This window comes from Anabrus simplex, chromosome 1, assembly GCF_040414725.1.
Source record: "Anabrus simplex isolate iqAnaSimp1 chromosome 1, ASM4041472v1, whole genome shotgun sequence".
NCBI lineage: Eukaryota > Metazoa > Arthropoda > Insecta > Orthoptera > Tettigoniidae > Anabrus > Anabrus simplex.
In genome coordinates this window covers 433670441-433692565 of record NC_090265.1, presented here as the reverse complement: position 1 = coordinate 433692565, position 22125 = coordinate 433670441, and the positions used below count along the sequence as shown (strand labels likewise).

The window sequence follows — 22125 nt, the reverse complement described above, 5'->3', positions numbered from 1 at the left end:
AAAGGTTTTAATAATGGTTTGGTTCGATATCCTATTACTCATACAATGCAATTATTATAAAATGATAAAAGTTACAAACAGTTGCCCGGTGCAGAATGATGGGTAACGTAGGCCTGCGGCAGAATTCAAGATCAATTGCCAGCGATCGATAGATAGTTTATACTGGCCACGTGCAGAACTACTAAAAGAAATCGGAGACGGTGAGGTATCTTAGTTTGTCCAGGCTTCATCGAAACTCTCTCACCCATCATTGTTAACCAACCACAGGTCTGTCTTCTTACTGCGCTGAGTGGTGGCTGCAGGCAGGGTGCAGTTTTTGGAGTGGGGATGGCGGGTCCCGCGGGCCACAGAGCAGCAAACACTCTTCCTTCTTCCCCAGAGAGTATTCGTGCGTGCGCCTGGGAGCATGTGTTGTGTGTCTCCGCGTGTGTTGGTTGTTAATTATTTCGCTCCGGTGGATAGTTCATAACGATGTACAGTACTTCGGGTCATGTGGTTCGTTTATGTTGATACCCTTTAAGTCGAATGAAGGCTCTGTCAAGATATCGTTACAATTTAGTGTTTACTGTGATTTTACAAGTGTTTAACTACAATGTATTTGAATAAGACCGCGGCATAGTGTCAAGTGTGAAGTGGAAAAAAATCCAGGATTGAAATACTCATCTTACAACAGGTAGGATTCGTTTGCAATAAGGAGAGGGCGAGATTTCTGAATTGTTTTCTTTACTATTGGCAATACATTCAAATTGCTTTGGACTAAGTTGGAGTTCGTAGTCGGTACCTGTGCTTTCACTTCGTTGTAGGCACACGTGTTAAATTGTCTAGTTTAGAATACTTCGTATTAAACTGTAGTTGTAGGAGTTCTCAGGAAATTAAATATTCTACGCTTCAAAATCCACAAGATTTCACAATCATCAAATAAGAACATTTCTAAGTTTAAAACCCGACGCAGTACAAGCAATACAAAGTTTCAAAATACTGAGACCCCCCCGGTAAATATAAACACGTAGAGTAGTAGGTCCAACAGGCACAAATAAGTAGTGCCATATTTACACATGTAATGTTCTCTGACTTTCAGTCTTCTGCTTTTTAAGTTCAAAGCATTTGTCAGTTTAACACGATAGGTTTTGAAATCGCGATTCATAAATATTATCGAATGCAAACCGTGCACTGCATCTTCATCCTGAAACTGATACGTTTATGATTTCGGGATAATTTGTAGAATAAGAGAAATGAAGAACGTTCCTCCCTTCTTCAAAAGTAAGCAGTAAAGTAGTGAATGCAGAGCGGATTGTTTTACAGAAATATCATTCATGGTTATATGTAGCATAAATATGTTGTACATTGGGCATTCATCCCAAAGGCTGGTTTGATCCTCTACAGCTCCACCAACAACTGTAATAGATAGCCTAGGTGTCACTGAGGCATACTAGGGAAATGAGGAGTGAGGTAGTTTCCCGTTGCTTTTCTCACTGAGCCAGAAATTGCTATTACACATCGGTCTGCCAAACCCACTGAAATGTAAGCACCAACCAACCCTATGAACGTTATTTTCACACCATTCATAACAAGGATTGGCTGCATAAGGAATGGTATTACTAGCATCGCTCATACCTCGGTCACTTTCATATTGTCAAAGCCAAGGATGAGACTGAGACAGATCAATGACAGTAAAAAATTTATTCTAGCCCTTACCAGAAGACATTGTGCACTGTAAACACTACATCCTGCCAGCAAAGGCATTATGTAGCATAAGATTCTCGAATTACCCCTGCCAGCTAAGGAGCATACAACATGTACCGAAAGAAAAGTGAAATGAAAGAAATAGGTGTACTTTATAATGAATTTTATTCCATATTAACTGATGTGGCCATAAACAACTGTTAATTTATACATACCAACCAATGTTTTTAATTAAGATAAATATACTCCCAGTGATAAAAGGCGATAAATCAAATCCAGTCAATCAGTCAATCAATCAGTGAATCAGTCATAATTGATCTGCATTTAGGGCTATTGTCCAGGCGCCGGATTACCTATCAGTTGTTTCAAAGAACTGGGAAATCTATCGAACATTTCCCTTGATAAATTTTTCTAATCCCTAAGTCTTCTTATCCCGATTTGTCCTCTTGAATTTAAATTCTATCTTCATATTATGATCTCATCACATTGTAAAACTATTTAGAATAACATCTGAGTGAGACTGAATGCCTCAAATGGTCAAGCGCTGGCCTTCTGAGAACATGTTGGCCGGATCGATCTCGACCGGGATCGAACCGGAATCCAACCCACCATTTTTTTTTCAGAAAGCCAGTGCTCTACGGTCTGAACCACAGTGTAATAAATATCATTATTCAACCAGCTACTATCAAAGACAACTCTAATTCCATTTTACTGGAAATAGCTGTATAAAAATTGGATAGTAACTGCCTTAAAAGAAAACTCACGAATAGCTGCTGTATAGATCTATATTTTCCTCTAAAGATTTTTATTACTTGATAAATGTTCTTAGGTCTACAGTACCTATGAGGAAAATTAAACCCCCATAATTATTTACCATCACTCCAGAAATGTGTGGCCGATCTTATAATTTAGCACGTTCCTTTATTTTGGAACTAGTTTCATCACCACGGCACTTGGCAAAACTATAGTTAAGTCGGCTCCGTGTGGAAGATAACTCTTGCGCTCTAGCTCTTGCGCTTGTAATTACTATTCTTATTTTAGATAATTTATAAATACACAAAAGTAAACAATAATAACTTTTTAAATGTCCTTACCATTGGAATGGACAGTAACATATCAATATTAATTACCAGTTGAATTAAGTCCATTGCGTTTTCCAGTATAGGCTAAAGGGTCAATATACCCCACATTCAGTAAGACATGCGTATTCATAATCACTTTGCCGTAGAAATATTTAGTATTTGTATTACATTAAGAGTTAATACACTCATTTTGTACCTAATTACCTTTTCGATTTTCCTAGGGATATTGGGGGTATAAGGTTATTCGTTCCAAGTTAAGTACCTAGGGTTCCTGGCAGTCCATCAGCATTCATGTGTGCTTTTATTTTTATACCAGGCTTTACAGAGAGCTACACATCGAAATCCATTTATTTAAGTAGATTTTATTACTGTGATTAAATTGAATTAATTAATGATAAAAATATATTATTCAATTGCATGATATTAGACACAACCCAAGGTAGAATTTAAAAAGTTGGCCCTGAGCTAAGCCTGAGAAGTCTCACCAGTTTGTGTTCATTACTTTCAATCTAATCTGCAATAAATAACAGGTTAGTCTTACGATAGAAGGTGTAAGTACTCGGAGCTGACAACCAAATGGGGAGCCTTGATTTCCTAATGGCGTTCCGCGTTGAATTTTATGTGATTTGCTTTTCATGCGGATGTTTGATTTAATGATGTTCATTTATCAAGTACTGATATCTAATACCGACTTCCTAATCATATAAAATTATTGAAATATCGAAACGTAAACAGCTATTATATGAAATTATGGCTGTTAACCGCCTACGACTGTACATGCATTGTCATGGTTTGTAGCCGAACTACCAGTTTATCTGCTTCAAGGAGCAATTTAAAATATTAATCACAGATGCCGACAATACATGTGTCCATAAGAACTGCCCGCGTGCTTAAATCAACTGCGTTCACGGCACACCTATGTTAGTACAATTGAAAATCGCGAGGGACCTCCTAAGTCATTCGGAATAGAACCAGGTGTTAGTGCGTTCTGTGCCTTTTAACTGATTCGTTAAGGCTATCTGACCGGCTCTGTTGTGAGTTACATTATACATTCATAGCCCACGTTATTACCACCTAGTGAGGATCTGCAACGCAGGAAATTATTTCAAGTTCTGGTATTGAATCACTATCTACCAAATTTAATTCACTCAACACTGTTGCTGAATGCAATTATTAGGGCGTTTCTAGCGGAGTAAGAATTTGGTTTTATAATATCTCGCTTTATTCAGAGGAATATAAGTGATACAAACGATGTGAAAATTCGGACCTATGAACGTCTAAATAAATAAAATTATAGTTTTGTCTGCACACTTCAAATTTTTGTCCCATGATTAATTTCTTTTCTCGGATTAGGTGCACAAAAGTTAAAAGTAGGTTCAGTTCAATGTGTGTCTATTTTATTTATTTATTTATTTATTTATTTATTTATTTATTTATTTATTTATTTATTTATTTATTTATTATGACATAACGGTAAAACGTAATTTATCGAAACTCGGTATTTTGTTTCAGAGATAGCCGGGTTGTGCACTAATCATTATACTGTATATTATTACTTTAATTAGTATGCAGTAACAGAAGATAAAAAAGCCAAATTTCCCCGTTTATATTAGCTAAGTTACATCGAAAACTTGTAAGCAAACATGCAAAATACATAGACTGATTTTTAGATAGTGACAACAATTTATTTTTCAGATACATACATACATACATACATACATACATACATACATACATACATTCATAGGTTTTACAGGCCTTCGATGAAGCTACTTGCGTTGCGTATAACGCATTCCCAGCAGAGTGATCGATTGTCTTCAGAACGTCTTGAACTGTTCGAAAGCTAATCCCACGCAGTGTTCCTTCATCTTCGAGATTAGATCGAATTCGCAAGGATATATCATTCTGCATGACAACACAAGAGCGCATGCAGCAGGAGCGGTGTCTGTTTTGTTCAGTTGCTGGGGCTGGTAAGTGTTCTACCACCCCCTATACTCTCCGGATTTAAATCTCTGAGACCTCGATCTAATCGCTAAGATGAAGAAACCACTGCCATGAGATTCGCTTTCGAGCAGTGCCAAAGGTATCCAAAGGCTTCCGTGTCGTTGAGAATACGTTGTACGCAATACTGCGCTGGTGCCTGAATTGAAGGTCGGTAAAACCTGCTACGTATCTACAAAAAAAAAAAAAAAATAGTTTCCACTGATAAAATATCAAAGTATGTATCATTTCAAATCTCGTATGTTTCGTATCGTTTTATCATACGAGGAATAATAACGCAGATATTCGCGATTATTTTATTTTTAACAACGTTCCGAGGTAACTGGCGATGGTAATCAGCGGTAACAATACACTGACTCACTATCGCTAGAGATGTTCTTTGTTACTTCTGCATTACTGTCGGAGGTGTGATAAAGATGCCTTTGCTCAAAAACTAACCTGCCCCTTTCTATTTCTTGATGGATGCAGTATCACTGCGTCTGTCTCTCGGAACAGCCCAAAGAAAACTGTAGCTTCTAAGTCTCTATCTAGGGGCTGCCTGGCCGAGGCACAGCTTTTATAACATTCAAATGGGGCTCGAGTAATCTAGCAAGTCATGATTTTCAGTCGGTAACAGTTTCGTTCGTACAGCTGGAATGTAATACAAGTTGGCTGTTTTGTGAAATAAATATATACCTCTATTTGTTTGCACTGGTAGAAATATGATAAAGTATGGAAGGACGTGGGTTCGAATCCCCGTCAGGAAGTCGTAAAATTTAAGAAACGAGATTTCCACTTCCGAAGGTGTACATGGCCCTGAGGTTCACTCAGCCTACACCAAAAATGAGTACCAGGTTAATTCCTGGGGGCAAAGCTAACCACTCTGTAAAGCTAACCACTCTGCCCCATCAAGTGCCGAGGTTATGGATAGTGGAAGCCTTTACCTTCTACCCCTCCAAGAGCCTTCATGGCCTGTACGGAGATTGCTTTGCTAAGTCTCTGTCTCATGTATGTCTTTGACAGTGCGGAAGATGTTAAGGTACTCGTAGGGTAGGTAATGGTATTCACAGCACGACCAGTGTGTCTGGGTTGCATAAAATGTGCTACTCGTAGGGCTGATTGTATTCTGCAACAACACTTTCTGACCCAGTGAGAAAAGCAATGGCAAAATCCCTCGCCCCACAGCATGCCTTGTACGTGGCACCAGGGCTTTCAGCGGCTTTCATATAATCACGTAACCTTTGGCGGTGCTATTTGAGGATCCAACCAGCCTCCGAAATGAAGACTTAACATACAGAAAAAAAAAAATAATAATCCGTCATAGAGGGGTGCACCAGATAGTAATACATATATGAAAGATAGTAATCACCCTCTTCATCACAGTTTTTATAACATTCAAATGGGGCTCGAGTAATCTAGTTAATGTTGCAAGTCATGATTTTCAGTCGGTAATAGTTTCGTTCGTACAGCTGGAATGTAATACAAGTTGGCTGTTTTGTGAAATAAATATATACCTCTATTTGTTTGCACTGGTAGAAATATGATAAAGTATGTCGTATGTTTTTAATATGCACTATAAACTCAAATTTTATATATCACCTTCAAAATATATATGAACAACCTCAGAAAACACAAAAACTGAACATTTTTACATTTCTATTCCTACACGTCATGCTAGGAATTGTTCCAAACACAGAAAAATCAACACTTCTACAATACTAGTACGGTGTGGCATATCCGTTTGCCTTAATAACTTCCTAGCATCGTCTTTGCATAGAAGAACCTAGTTTCATGCATTAGTGTGGACTGATGTTCTTCCATTGCTATGTAATGACACTTCGAAGCTCCGGTATCGATGTACTCTTGCAGTTTATGACCTTCTTTTTCAAAATCGGCCAAAAATGTACAATTGGTTTAATTCCGCTGACTGAAGAAGAGTTTCGAGTTGATGGGGAACATTCCAAATCATTCGGGTTTTTACAAGCTCCTAAGTATGTGTAGGGTTATTATCGTGTTGAAACATGTAATTAACGTGAAAGCCCTTTTTTGGGCAATATCTTTCAGTGGTTCGACTGCTGGGATAGTATTTTCTTTACGGTAGGCTGGATTCGCTTTCTTCAAATTCTGCAGCTTCCATTCGAATCAAAAAGTATCTATTTTGTCTCGTCGGACCATATTAATCGATCCCAGTAGTCTCTTGAGACGTGCTCCTTTGCGAACGAGCGAGTTCGATAGCTGCAGTCGCTTAAGTGCGTTCGAACCTCACTGTCGACAGCCCTGAAGATGGTTTTTCGTGGTTTCCCATTTTCACATCAGGCAAATGCTGGGACTGTGCCTTATTTAAGGCCACGGCTGCTTCCTTCTCACTCCTAGCTCTTTCTTGTCCTATCGTCGCCATAAGACCTATATGCGTCCGTGCGACGTAATAAAGCAACTTGTAAAATAAATTTAAAAAAATACTTTCGCGAACGTCAGTCCCTTCAATCTGTTTCTTGTCCGGCTCCATGGCTAAATGGTTAGGGGTCCCGGGTTCGATTCCCGGCAGGGTCGGGAATTTTAACCTTAATTGGTTAATTTCGCTGGCACGGGGGCTGGGTGTATGTGTAGTCTTCATCATCATTTCATCCTCATCACGACGCGCAGGTCGCCTACGGGTGTCAAATCAAAAGACCTGCATCTGGCCAGCCGAACTTGTCCTCGGACAGTCCCGGCACTAAAAGCCATACGCCATTTCATTTCATCTGTTTCTTACACTGATGAAAGACTTCTTGCATTGAACTTGGCCGCGGTAGCCATTTCTCCACAATACACGACGTAGCCTATAGTCTGGTTAGAAAGTTCCTTTCTTAGATTGTGCTGTACAAGAGTGCGCAGTTTCAGTACACTTAACTTGGGATCAGGTATAATTTGATGCAAAATGTACCTTTCATCCCTTTCACTCAATTATCTCTGTCTTGATTTTCGTCTCAAATTCTTCCACGTACCGTCAATAATTTTTTATTGACTATACTGGATTGTTGAATGCATTTACCAACACTCCAATGAAGCGTTATTGTGAAATGGTGAAGAGGAGAGAGCTCTCAGACAGCCTGAAGAAAATGATTGCCCAACTTACTCTTAAGGGCAAATCATTAAGGGAATAAGTACGAGTGTAAACAAATACGCCACAGGTAGGGTTGAGGTGTAGCAGGACAGGTTGATGCTGAGAGGTGAAACTAACTTGCAAATGTACACATAGAAAAGTTGTAAAGGAAGTTCGGTACTTTGTGCTTTCTGATATTATTCATATATTTTCTGAAATTGATAGACTCTGTAATATTTGAGTTCATGTATGAAAAATGTAAACGAATATATATTTCACAAAAGAGCCAAATTGCATTCACATTCGAGCCGTACGAACAAAACTGTGATTGACTACAGTATGTAAAATTCAGTTCCTCCTTGCTTTAAAAACAACCCTGTACTACCGTTCTGGCATATGTCTGCTTGTTAAATACAAACATTTAACGAAACTTCAAGATGATTTTGAAAGGTACGTAGAACACTCGTTGACAATCATATAACTAAGACATATGTTAAAGAACTGCCTGCTGTCATTTCTTGATGGATGCAGTACTTTTGCATCCATCTCTTGGCACAGGCCAGAGTAAAGTGTAGCTTCCACCGAAGTCCCAGTCTCATCTATGGCTGTGACAATATGGAAGTTGCTGGGGGTATGGGTAGTGCTGAGTAATGACATTCAGAGCACGACTAGTGCATCTGAGTGTCATTAAAGGTGCTGCTCATAGGGTCAGTCGTGCTGCAATAGTACTTTCTGACCCAGTGAGGAAAGCAATGACAAACTACCTCACTCCTCATCTTGCCTAGTACGCCTCATTTTGGTGCTGCCATTGGTTTTAGGGATTTCCTTATAACCGCATAACCTTTCGTAGTGCTATTTGAGGATCCAACCAGCCTCTGGGCTGATGACCTAACAGACAGACATGTTAATGAAGTAAGTATAGCACTGGTAATTGAGTAAAAACAAGACTGGATTACCCATGCACATTTGACTGTTACAAAAACTCCGAGGAACACGGAGTATATTTTTAAATTTGCTTTACGTCGCTCCGACACAAATAAAAATGAAATGGCGTATGGCTTTTAGTGCCGCGAGTGTCCGAGGACAAGTACGGCTCACCAGATGCAAGTTTTTGATTTGACACCCGGAGGCGACCTGCGCGTCGTGATGAGGATGAAATGATGATGAAGACGACACATACAACCAGCCCCCGTGCCAGCTAAATTAACCAATTAAGGTTAAAATTCCCGACCCTGCCGGGAATCGAATCCGGAACCCCCGTGACCAAAGGCCAGCACGCTAACCATTTAGCCATGGAGCCGGACACCGACACACACAGATCTTATGGCGACGATAGGAACAGGAAACGGTTAGGAACGGAAAGGAAGCAGCCGTAGCCTTAATAAGATACAGCCCCAGCATTTGCCTGGTGTGAATATGGAAAACCACGGAAAACCATCTTCAGGGCTGCCGATAGTGGGATTCGAGCTCACCATCTCCCGAATGAAAGCTGACAGCAACGTGCCCAAAAACACGAGGCCAATCACTCCGTCATGTATTTTCACTGGTTTCCTCTTTAATGCATTGTCATCTGAATGTGTAGCTGTTGCTATTTCTAGTTGGATGCCATATTTTTTATCTGTCTGTGGCACAGGCCAGAGCAGCCTCATTTAGAGTTATAATACTATGGAAACTGCTGAGGTATGAGTGGTACTAAGTAGTGGTATTCTGAGTACGACTAGTACGTTTTGATGTTATGAGAGATGCTACTCACAGGGCTGGTCGTACTGTAATAACACTTTCTGGCCCAATATATATATATATTATAATTTGCTTTACGTCGCACCGACACAGATAGGTCTTATGGCTACGATGGGACAGGAAAGGCCTAGGAATGGGAAGGAAGCGGCCGTGGCCTTCATTTAGATACAGCCCCAGAATTTGCCTGGTGTGAAAATGGGAAACCATGGAAAACCGTCTTCAGGGCTATCGACAATGGGGTTCGAACCCACTATCTTTCGGATGCGAGCTCACAGCTGCGCGCTCCTAACCGCACGGCCAATGGCCCAATAAAGAAAGCATTGTCAAACTACTTCACTCCTCATTACAACACACGATATTATTATTATTATTATTATTATTATTATTATTATTATTATTATTATTATTTGAATTTTTAAATTGTGAAAAATATCACAAACGATTTTGATAACAGTTCGTCCTACCAAAAATCTGAAAAAGAAACGTCCAAAATATTTTCTGCGGCTCAGTGTTCCCCTCCTCCTAGAGTGTTAATGGACTACATTTTTGCTAAGACTGTATTTTCTTCCCTTATGTGTCTTCTGGTATGGCTTAGAGCAATTTTGTTACTTTCATAGATCTGTCCCTATCTTATCCTTGGCTTTGACAATATGAAAGTGACTGAGGTATGAGCGATGCTAGTAATGCCAATCCTAATGCAGCCAGTCCCTGCTATGAATGGTGTGAAAATGTTGCTCACAGGGTCGGTTGGTGTATGCATTTCAGTGGGCTTGGCAGACTGATATGTAATAGCAACTCTGGCTCGGTGAGGAAAGCAACGGGAAACTAGCTCACCCCTCATTTATCCAGTACGCCTCTTCAGTGATGCCTAGGCCATCTATGACAACTGATGGCAGAGCTGTTGAGGATCCCACCAGCGGCATCGCTGACGGACTGAACATGCATAGAATACATACAACTTTCGTATATGCCTATACAATTTTCTAGAAAAAATAACTATTGTAAAATGTGGAGATACACTTTAAGAACCACTGTAACCCCCACTCCACTTCGGTATACTGTAATAATTTATAGCATAGTTATGTATACGGTATTCCTTCTAGTCAACTGTCCGACTCGTTGGCTAATTGGTCAGCGTACTGGCCTTCGGTTCAGAGGAACCCGGGTTCAATTTCCGGCCGGGTCGGGGATTTTAATCGCTTCTGATTAATTTTTCTGACTCAGGGACTGGGTGTGTGTGTCCGTCATCATCATATTCAGACAACATACCACACTACTAACCACCACAGAAACACGCCATGTTGCTTACATCCCTCTATATAGGGTTGGTGTCAGGAAGGGCATCCAGCCGTAAAACAGGACCATATCCACATGTTTGACGCACTTCGCACCTGCTACTCCACAGGCGTGGGAAAAGCGGTGGGAGAAGAGAAGAAGAAGTAGATTCCTTCTAGTCAATTGCCAATCACCCCAGTATGTTTGACATGATACTTCCACGATCAAACAAACAAACAAAGATTATTCCGAAAGTATAATTGTTCAAAATAAATACAGAGAGAGTATTGGTAAAACATTGAAATATACAGAGAGAATTAAGGTTAGAAAAGATGACAGAGTCCTAACTCACTGGCTCTGAATGTAAAAACTGTCACCAGAAATACCGGTTGCTTAAAGGGAAAGACAGAACCCAACGATAAAAGTGGTTATGAATGTGCCAATGTGGGTCGACGTTCCTTGTCTAATAAGCTATAGTAAAATAAAATGGTTGGCCGATAATCTGGTAGTCCGCGGATTAAGGAATTTAATAATATTGTAGGAACGCTTATGCAAAGAGTAGCTGATGCAAGCGGTAAACAAGCCATTGTGAGGCGGCTGTTATCAGAGATGGCGGATCGCTGGCACACAACGCCTTGCCGTTCCGTCCCACTGGTTTCTCTGCTGACTTGAAGAGATACGCAGCTTAGAAGTCACAATGGCGCTATGTCTTATGTTTTCTTGAGTGCTAGTGAAAGCAGCTTTTTATAAGAACTCAAAATTAATAATTTAGAAAAATAATAGGCTACTATGCGAAGTATTTTCTATTAGGGTTCCTTCCCCTTCCTACTCGTGTGACTAGGTTAAATGTCATTCTTCTGGAGATTGGTACAGAGGTGTCCACATGATGAGCTCAGATGTAGGGTCCCGGGGTGCTCAATTATACACTGAGCTTACAATCTAAGTCTATATATGCGATATACTGTATTTATGGTATAAAGGACAATAATAGTGTAACATGTTTTAGATCCTTACAACTGTATTGAATTTATGAGATAGTGGGTTCGAATCTCACTGTCGGCAGCCCTGAAGATGGTTTTCCGTGGTTTCCCATTTTCACTCCAGGCAAATGCTGGTGCTGTACCTTAATTAAAGCCACGGCCACTTCCTTCCAACTCCTAGGCCTTTCCTATCCCATCGTCGCCATAATACCTATCTGTATCGGTGCGACGTAAAGCCACTAGCAAAAAATGAAAGAAGAAGAAGAAGAAGAAGAAGAAGAAGAGAGCGAGAATGCTACTGAAACTTTACTCAACGAGTGTCATACACTTAAAAACTCTCAGATCTCAATTGAATGCGCCTGGATTCGAATCTGTGAACTTCAGTATTATTCTCCTTATTATAACATTAAACATTACAGTTCAACTTATTTTCACAGTGACGGACGGAATGGTGTATTTTGTTTGCAAGGATGCATTAAGCTATGGATCAGAACCGTAAAATTACATCATTTGCACATGCAAAGCAATTTGCGTTCGGTTCAACTTGTGTGTACAGGAATATATCAGTGCATGAAGGAACAAACCTAAACTATTATATTATAAGCACTCTCTGTGTTTATTTACATTTATGCACTGGGGTGTTGTATGTAGTAATTAACTGCGGATGTTTGCTGTTTCCAATTGTCTCTTTGTCGCGTACAATCATAGGCCTACCTGAAGCCGCTAGTGCGACACCGTATCGGGGGTTGTCGACTGTGAGAGATTCTCGTAACCTGAGCCTGATGAGCTTAAAATCTGAAAACGAATTTTCACAGACGTAAGTGAAACCGAATATGGAGATACTTTCGCCACCTGCTTATGAAGTCTCAAATACTCTTGTTGAGGAAATTTGCATAAAACGTTTGCAGAGTAGGAGAGTTGTTGAATCTATTTTTCAGCCTTATAGATTTTTAATTTATTTAATTGACCTTTGTTGGAACAACATGTGGTCATCCTCCATGTATAAGGAACACTCACAGCACATGTACAAAAATATAAATTGTCAGCGCAAAGTATATATAATAAATTTCAACCAAATCGTCCACATTCTTCAAGTACAAGCCTGATAGTTGTACGAGTTCCAATTGCAAGGTATGTGGAACGTCTTCAACTGACACTGAGAACATTTAACACATAAATCAAGAGCGGGCTTGAGTTCTACAAAGCCGTTATACCCTACGGTTAGTTCCTCGTTTAAGGGTCGAATGACTTCAATATAGGCTAATAGCTTAGGTTATCTCCTTCACGCAGTGGATCTAAATCTGGAAAGTACACTGTCTCTCTCTTCCCAGTTGCTTTTCCCTCTGTATCACACCAGTTTTCTCAGGAACGACTCAGTTTTATCAAAATCTTCTGTAATCAGGTGGTCATTACCTGGCACGGGTAAGTTGAGAGCGTTGAGGTGACCGATGATATCGGAAAGAAACCCTACATTTGAAATCCAGACAGTATCGTAAAGGCTTATTTCTGGTCTTCGTTTCATGTCCAAATTTTTTTCTTATTACTTCACTCAAGTGGAAAAATTAATGTTAAGATTATTCTTCGGTTCAGACATCGCACCTCGCAGTCATAAGATGCAACACCATACTCTACGTAAACAGATACAAGGGATTCCTTGAACTGACTATATCTGAGGCCTTGAGACCCAAGAATAATAACACCCTTCACATCTCCGATTTCCGCCACCCTTGCGCGAAGAGGATGATTTTATTTCTTTTGCTATCTGTTTATGTCGCATCGACTAAGAGAGGTCTTACGGCGTCGATGGGATAGGGCAGGGCTGGAAATGGGAAAGAAGCGACCGTGGCCTTAATATAAGGTACAGCCCCAGCATTTGCCAGGTGTAAAAATGAGGAGCTACAGAAAACTATTTTCAGGGCTGCCGACAGAATAGAAAGCACTATCTCGTGAATGAAAGCTATCAGTTACGTGAACCATACCGCGGAGCCAAATCGCTCATTAAATTTAATTAATTAATTAATTAATTAATTAATGAAATATATATTTCTCTCTCAGTCACGGATGAACACCATCCGGGGAGAGGGTATTTGTTTATAGTAACTATAACCAATGCATGCGTTTAGCAACCTTGATAATGTACAGTAGTACTTCTGGAGTTGAGGGGGTCAGTCGTTGCCCAGTGAACTCCCGCGTGCTTCTTGCTTATTATTATGATTATTGTACATATACATACTGTACATATTCCTTACTGTTATGGACCACTCATGTTTTGTAGTATCCTCTGACTTGAATATAGAAAGAAGCATTCAGTTATTTCTTTATAATACAGAACACTAAAGTTATTTCAACTGAAGATATGTTACATAAGTAATTAAAATATAATTTACTAATATAGGCTATATCCCATAAAAGCTGCTTGGACATAACTTTAGTACTTAGCTGAAAATATGTAGGTTGAGATATTTTCTAGACTTTAACTAACTCATAGAGTCTAGGATACAATCATGTCAGAGGACAGGAAGTTTTTAGTACTCATAAAATACAATATGAAACACAATAAAATAAGCACGGTTTAAAAACAAATAAATCTACGTGTGTGCCCAAATGAAACGTCTGTTTTACTTCTCTGCGCTTTATTTCACTTAAGAATTCTACTAGATCGCCGTAAGTATACTTGTTTTCGATTATAATGTCGTTCCAGAGAATGTATCATTCAATATGAAATGACAAGGTCACATAATAGACTTTAGCCTATCCTCTATGTGAAACGCAGAAATAAGCCAATCGCCCTATCGCAAGCACTGGATAAATATGACGTAAGCAAACGAGAAACCGAGAGATAGACTGACCCGTGGAACTCTTGGGTGCCAGAGCACTATCTTACGCGCGTCTTGCACGCTTCTGCACGGGGAATGCTGTTCGGACAGCTTTCACCTAATCTACGCTGGTCAATTTTTCATTTTCATTTACCAGTGGTTTTATGTTGCACTAACACAACATAGAAGGTTTTCGGTGAAGCAAGGATGGTCCAGAACTAGGAATGGGAAGCTCTGATGTTAACATGGGACACCACAGAAAACCATCTTCATGGGCTGCCGATGGTAGGATTCGAACCCGTCATCTCCCAAATTCAAGCTCATAACTACACAACGCGAGCCGCGCAACCAGCACACTCGGTACGCTAATAAGATGACATAGAGAGAGATCTGAAAGTACTAGAAGTTAAGGAAGTCGTCCAGGAAGCGAGAAGTGGAATAAGATACTTGAGGAGGCCGAATATATAAGTACCGAGCTCGATAGCTGCAGTTGCTTAAGTGCAGTCAATATCCAGTATTCGGGAGAGAGTGGGTTCGAGCCCCACTGTCGGCAGCCCTGAAGGTGATTTTCCGAGGGTTCCCATTTTCACACCAGGCAAATGCTGGGGCTGTACCTTAATTAAAGCCACAGCCGCTTTCTTCCCAGTCCTAGCCCTTTCCTGTCGCATCGTCACCATAAGACCTATATGTGTCGGTGCGACATAAAGCCATAGCAAAAAAAAAAAAATTTATAAGCCAGTAGTGCAAAAAGAAGAAGAAGAAGAAGAAGTACGGTAAAGAAGTTGTAGTTCAGTTCATGTTCTGCAATCCAGGTGGTAGAACGTCTATTGGAGATCGGGAATGATAATATAGGTGTTCTTTTAAATGTGCCCCCCTCCTCCAGACTTCACTACCACGAGATACCGGTCCACGTCATTCTGTTACAAATCATCGCTTTTGATGGTAGACATTATCAGTCGGAAGACTGGGTTACACTCCATTCATAAAGGAGGAGGGTGGTGTTTTCCCAGCGGGACTTCTCCACTACCTGTAGTTGAGGTCTGGTACAATGGAGAATACCTGAGGCATGTCACTATCAGATGGGGGTACCACACACCTGCCCCGGGCAAGAATACTGTCTCTTTGTGCACCAATGTATAGTATTGACCCGGACTAGAATATCATTCCTCTATAGACCGCGTGCCGAACATACTGATGTGCCTTTCCTGCCATGCTGGAGAAAGTAATGGATTTGATGGTTGGTTGGATCCTCTGAAAAACAGTTCGGAACGGGTCTTCTTCACTGGTTACCGCTGTAGCTGGAGCTCGCCTCAGGAGATCCCTTTGGAAATTTACCACTTCGTTCGCCGAGCAAGTGGCCCGTAGCTATCAGTTTGCATTCGGGGGATAGTGGGTTCGAACACCACTCTCGGCAGCCCTGAATATAGTTTTCTGTGGTTTCCCATTTTCACATCAGGCAAATGCTGATGCTGTTCCTTAATTAAAGCCACGGTCGCTTCCTTCCCACTCCTAACCATTTCCTATCACATTGTCGTCATCGGTGCGGCGTAAAGTAGATTGAAAAGAAAAACTTCAGTATCTACCAACATCACTTTGACCCTCCTTAGACTTTCAATTATCAATAGAAAGCATCGGTATTAGATGAAAACCTTTCTCAACCAAGAAAAGTTAATATTGGCTTGACCGAGCTCGATAGCTGCAGTCGCTTAAGTGCGGCCAGTATCCAGTAATCGGGAGATAGTGGGTTCGAGCCCCACTGTCGGCAGCCCTGAAGATGGTTTTCCGTGGTTTCCCATTTTCACACCAGGCAAATACCTGGGCTGTAACTTAATTAAGGCCACGGCCGCTTCCTTCCAATTCCTAGGCCTTTCCTATCCCATCGTCGCCGTAAGACATATCTGTGTCGGTGCGACGTAAAGCAAATAGCAAATATATTGGCTTGGTGTATTTAAGTAGACTCTAAATTATATAGGAGTCATTACTCAGTAACACATGATTAAAATGTTAATCTTTGGTATTAAATCGTACGTACGTTGTTGCTTAAGCCACTGCCTCCTGTATGCAAGGTTGAGAGATTGTACTCCGGCACAGTCAAGATGCTGTGTCAGTAGAACTAGTGGTACTGTCGAGAGCACGAAATCGTGCAGATGCATCTAATCTCCGATAATGTTTTCTCTTATCTAATGTTGGCAGGACCTGCATTCATTTGTTGGCGACACCCCACCCCTTTGATTAGTCGGTTTCTTATTGGTTTGAAATACATTTTGGCACACATCACAACCATATAAACAAAGATCAGCTTCTGAGTGAGAAGTGTAAAAGAAGGAGTAAAGAAAAGGTTAACCTGAGCAGCTGAAACGGATTGCCTTGCAAAGTATTACTGCATCAGCCCTGTAGAACTACTTCCAAATATAGTAGAGACAATACGCGACACTCAGCAAGATATCGAGGGAGAACTATTAGAACTCTCTCTAGCGGATTGACCTGAGAACTACTGATTCTGTCGTAAGAGCACGTGTATTTGTGTGTGAAGTTTTTGGTGTTATTTATGCGTTTTCAGTGAGTTGACATAATTAAATAGTAGCGTGTGTCATTCCTTGATATCTCCTCTCAACATGAGGGGAAAGGTATCTGCTCTGTTTGGCTGCATTTAACTATGAAGTAGAGAAGAATGCGCGGTCTTTCTTCAGTTTCCCTCGTGACAAGAAAATGTAAGTAATATTGTGTTTGCATATATATTCTTCCAGTGACAAAGATATTTTTATAGTACTTCATAATCTTCTGACGTTCTCGACCCATATTTTAACTGGCTAACATACAAAACGCATATTTTATTGTATAGTGCAGCAGTTAACCTTCAATACCGATGTGTTGTTGTACGTGTGATCCGTGGGTTTGATTTAATTCAGAAAAATACATATGCATATGAGTGTGGCTGGTTGTGTTCCAAGTTACCCCATTTGGAATGCCGTAATGCGTTGTCAAGCACTGAAGAAAATATGGGTGATTTAAGAAATGTACATATTTTGTTGAAACAATATGATGATGCAAATTTGTTTTACCCAAATTAATGGCATTATGGCAAGTATTGCTTATAGGGAAAGTTTGAATGTTTTTGAGGCTAAATTTATAGATTTTCTTTCTGTTAATAGGCTTCAAGTTAAAAAGGAAAATTGTCCAGCTCTTAAATGTAAATTCATTGAATCATGTGTGTTAGGAACGTGCCGATATTTTTGTTGATAAGTGTTTTAATAGGATGATACAATGCTTTAAAATGAGAAAAAAGAAAAATCTAGCCGTGAACGTTCAGGCAGGAATTCTGAAGCTAAAATTTAATCCATAAATGAAAGATCAAGCCCTTTCACAGCAGTCTATTTCACATTTTGATTATATGTCTAATTTCAGTCTTTAAGTAATAACCTGTTAAATAATTCTTCATTCATTTATCCAGAATTGCTTTAGCAACTTTGAAGTTCATATCTTAGTAACACTTTCTTTCTAGACGTTATTTATCCATTTCCGTATATACATTTCCATTGATATTTGAATTTAGCGCGAGTTTTCAGGTCAAGCCACTAGGAGCGCCAATTGCGACCTGTTTCCCATTTTAACAAGGCTAAATCCGGAAGTGCCGCGTATAGTCTCTACTGTATTTGCTACTTTTACTGTGTCCATCTTCTCCAGCCACTTGTACCATTAAAGATCTAATGAGGGCAACTCCAAATGCGCTTGTCGTGGCCAATTTTTGGTCAACCAATGTTTAAAATTTATTTGTTTAATTTTTGTCTCTCTTACTTTGTACTTCTGACACGATAAATAGTCTAAATAAATACCAGCAGTAGCTCATTGACACACACACACACACACACACACACACACACACACACACACACACACACACACACACACACAGCTTAGCTGCTCATTGGTGGTTCATATATTCATATAACATTTTCTTTATGCAATATTGAATAATTGTTATTTAATATGAAGTGACTGCCAAACAAGAGTTTACGGCACATTCAAGTGAGGTGCGCATAGCGGGCTGACGGAAAAAACAGGCTGTATTCCTAAACTCAAGGGACGAGCAAGGAGCTACCTGGCGAGAGGAGACAGCAGCTTTCTTGTCCCATCCTCTGTCCTGCAAGGCTCAGTCGTTAGTAGAGCTCTGTAATTGTGCTAGTGAGGCACGTGATTTACTTAACACGCTCGGTGATTGTGATTAGATAGTGCAGCATGGGTAGGTACGCCACTGAGCAATCTTATATCATGTAACGCTAAACGAAGCCCCATGGCGCAACAGCCTCAAAGAGTCATGGCCTACCAAGCGACCGCTGCTCACACGAAGGCCTGCAGTTTATGAGGTGTCGTGTGGTCAGCACGACGAATTCTCTCGGCCGTTATTCTTGGCTCTCTAGACCGGGCCCGCCATCTTACCGTCAGATACCTCCTTAATTGTAATCACGTAAGCTGAGTGGACCTCGAACAAGTCCTCAGATCCAGGTAAAAGTCCATGACCTGGCCGAGAATCGAATTCGGGGCCTCCGGGTAAGAAGCAGGCACGCTATACCGCAGGGCCAGCTTGCAATGTAACTATTCTTAAGGAAAATGTATTTTCTTGTACTTAAAGTCTCCGTGCGGTTAGAAGCGCGCGGCTGAAGATGGTTTTCCGTGGTTTCCCCTTTCAACACCAGGCAAATGCGGGAGCTGTATCTTAATTAAGGCCACGGCCGCTTCCTTCCCAATCCTAGGCCTTTCTTATCCCTTCATCGCCATAAGACCTATCTGTATCGGTGCGACGTAAAGCCAATTGCAAAAAAAAAAAAAAAGTACTTAAGGTGTTGTAAAGAAATACAAATATTAAAGATGATAGTTTAATATTACAGTATACCCCAATATTCTAAGCTGTTTCATACCAGTGAAAAGTAGACACAAAAATAAGCATTTCGTACTACATAGAAGAGATTCAAATATTCGCTTTCGACTCATTTTATAGTAAACTACTGGGCATATAACTGAACGAAGATATGTGATAAATTCTGAATATTGATTACAGTTTAAAGCTAATCAAATTGTTAAAAGCTTGAACTTTTAGTTATCTTGACCTCTGCAAGTTGTAGGCCAGTCTGAACGAACAAGCACAAAGCGTAAGGTGATAGTGGTGATCATTGTTGTAAGATGAAGTACAAGGGTAAGTGCAAATCAGCTCTAGACCGGGCGAGTTGGCCGTGCGGTTAGAGGTGCGCGGCTGTGAGCTTGCATCCGGAAGATAGTGGGTTCGAATCCCACTGTCGGCAGCCCTGAAGATGAAAATCCGTGGTTTACCATTTTCACACCAGACAAATGCTGGGGCTGTACCTTAATTAAGGCCACGGCCGCTTCCTTCCAACTCCTAGGCCTTTCCTATTCCATCGTCGCCATAAGACCTATCTGTGTCGGTGCGACGTAAAGCCACTAGCAAAAAAAATAATTCAACTCTGGGGCAGAGGCGTGGTCAAACTGCTCAAATACGCCGGCACTTTTCCGGCAGATTTGCTGGCACGTAAAAGAAATTCCTGAGGGACAAAATGCCGGCACCGGTACCTCGGCGTCTCCAAAAACCGTAAAAGTACTAGTTAGAGGCACGTAAAACCGCAGACGGATGATAGGCGGGTAGTCATTTCCACGGAAGGAAAGGAATTCCAATAAGCCGCATGAAGATTTGAACCGCCTATCGTCACATTAACGAACTGGGCACAAGCGAGAGGTATATAGCTGAACCACATTCATGGAGGATCGAGATTCCACCTTATGATGGGCTCGGTCAACTCTCCATAAGTCTGAGCCTTTATGTTCAGCCCTGCAGAATCACATGTGGACATTATATTGAGTGGAATCTTGAACAACTTCGATAGGATGGCCGTCACTGGCGTACGACCTGATCCACTGTCGGCAAGATACTTATTCACTGCCCTCTCTGTAAGTTCAGCATTGCGGTAAGAATCACACTAACAGCTAGAAAAAAGGAAATCTTTTCCTCCCAGTCTTAATTTGTACATCATCCAGATGTTGGTACTTCTGGATCACACTTGCTCCGGACTGTTTTAATAAGTACATTTTCAGTAGCGGGATCACACTAAAACTCCGAGCACACAGTGAAACAGACTGTCAGTGAAAATGATGCTGCGCTGTGGATATTACAAGGCCGCTCGCTTGTCAAGTTGGGACCAGCAGGTAGAAAGCTATTAAGCTCTCATGGGCACACTAGAACACGGTATTGTACTCTGCTGGATCTTGTTTCCTTCCATTTGCATTGTGCTTGCTCGTCCGTCATTAGTTTATGGGCACGTAATCCGAACAAACAATTCCCGGAAAGTCATCACTAGTTTTTTGTGTATTTAGGACTGACTTTTAAAAGTACATGAGCTGTTAGATGTTTGTATTGGGCCGATGACCTAGTTGTTAGGTCATCGGCCCAATACAACAAGTAAACAGATTTTGTACTAATTACAAATTAGCATACTGAAACTTGAAGCGAAGAATATTCAAAACCAACATACCAGTATTAAGTATTTTATTTCGAACAAACTTTATTCTGAGTTTCCCATAATTGAAGGTCGCACAGAGCGACAAAGCTTACAGTAAATTAACTTATGCTAATAGAAGTATAAAAAGTTATAGCATTAACAACTAAAAATAACATGCTTAAACAATAATTATTTGTTTAATTATCTGGCATAACATCATAAAATGACACGGAATAGCTTACAAATTTAGGCACTGTTCCACAGCCTGTTTTCAGACATTCGAACGGGTCAGAGATGGAATGAATGAAGCTCCCGTCTAGCGGCGAGGATAGGAATTGTTCCGAAGACTGTCGTCCCCCTATGGGGCAATGTTTAATGACTGACAGATGAAATGAAATAATATTGGAGATTGTTGCTGAAATGTATGATGACGGGGAAAACCGGAATACCCGAAGAAAAACCTGTCCTGGCTCCGCATTGTCCAGCTCAAATCTCACATGGAGTGATCGGTATTTGAACCACAGAACCCAGCGGTGAGAGGCCGGCGTGCTGCCACATGAGCCACGGAGGCTCTTTTGGTAGACTATTAACATTAAAAGTAAATACATTTGTTTAGAAAGTAGTTATCATTACAAACCTGAAGAGCAGGCTTCTTTAAGTGCTGTGTACTTCATGCAAATGTTTCCGAAGTACTGCTACGGAATACTTGACTGTGTGCTTGCCAATTTGCCAGGCTTAGTGGCTCGGACGGTTAAGGCGCTGGCTTTCTCAGCCCAAGTTGGCAGATTCGATTCATGGTTCAGTCCGCTGGTATTTGAAGGTGCTCAAATACGTCACCTGCGTGACGGCAGATTGACCGACACCTGAAAGTACTCCTGCGGGACAAATTCCGACACTTCGGCGTCCCTAAACACCGTAAAAGTAGTTAGTGGGACGTAAAGCAATGACATTATTTATTAGGTGCCAGTTTGATCTTGAAGG

At 40.7% G+C, this 22125-nt stretch overlaps 1 protein-coding gene across 4 annotated transcripts in view; it reads left to right on the top strand.

Annotated features, from left to right (window-relative positions):
- Positions 1-420: 420 nt before the first annotated feature.
- unc-5 overlaps positions 421-22125 on the top strand; it is an 884332-nt gene continuing 862627 nt past the window's right edge. For all 4 annotated transcript variants that reach the window (XM_068226747.1, XM_068226748.1, XM_068226745.1 and 1 more), the window contains exon 1: positions 421-673. The gene's annotated coding sequence lies outside the window, so the exon portion shown is untranslated. The remainder of the gene's footprint in view (positions 674-22125) is intronic.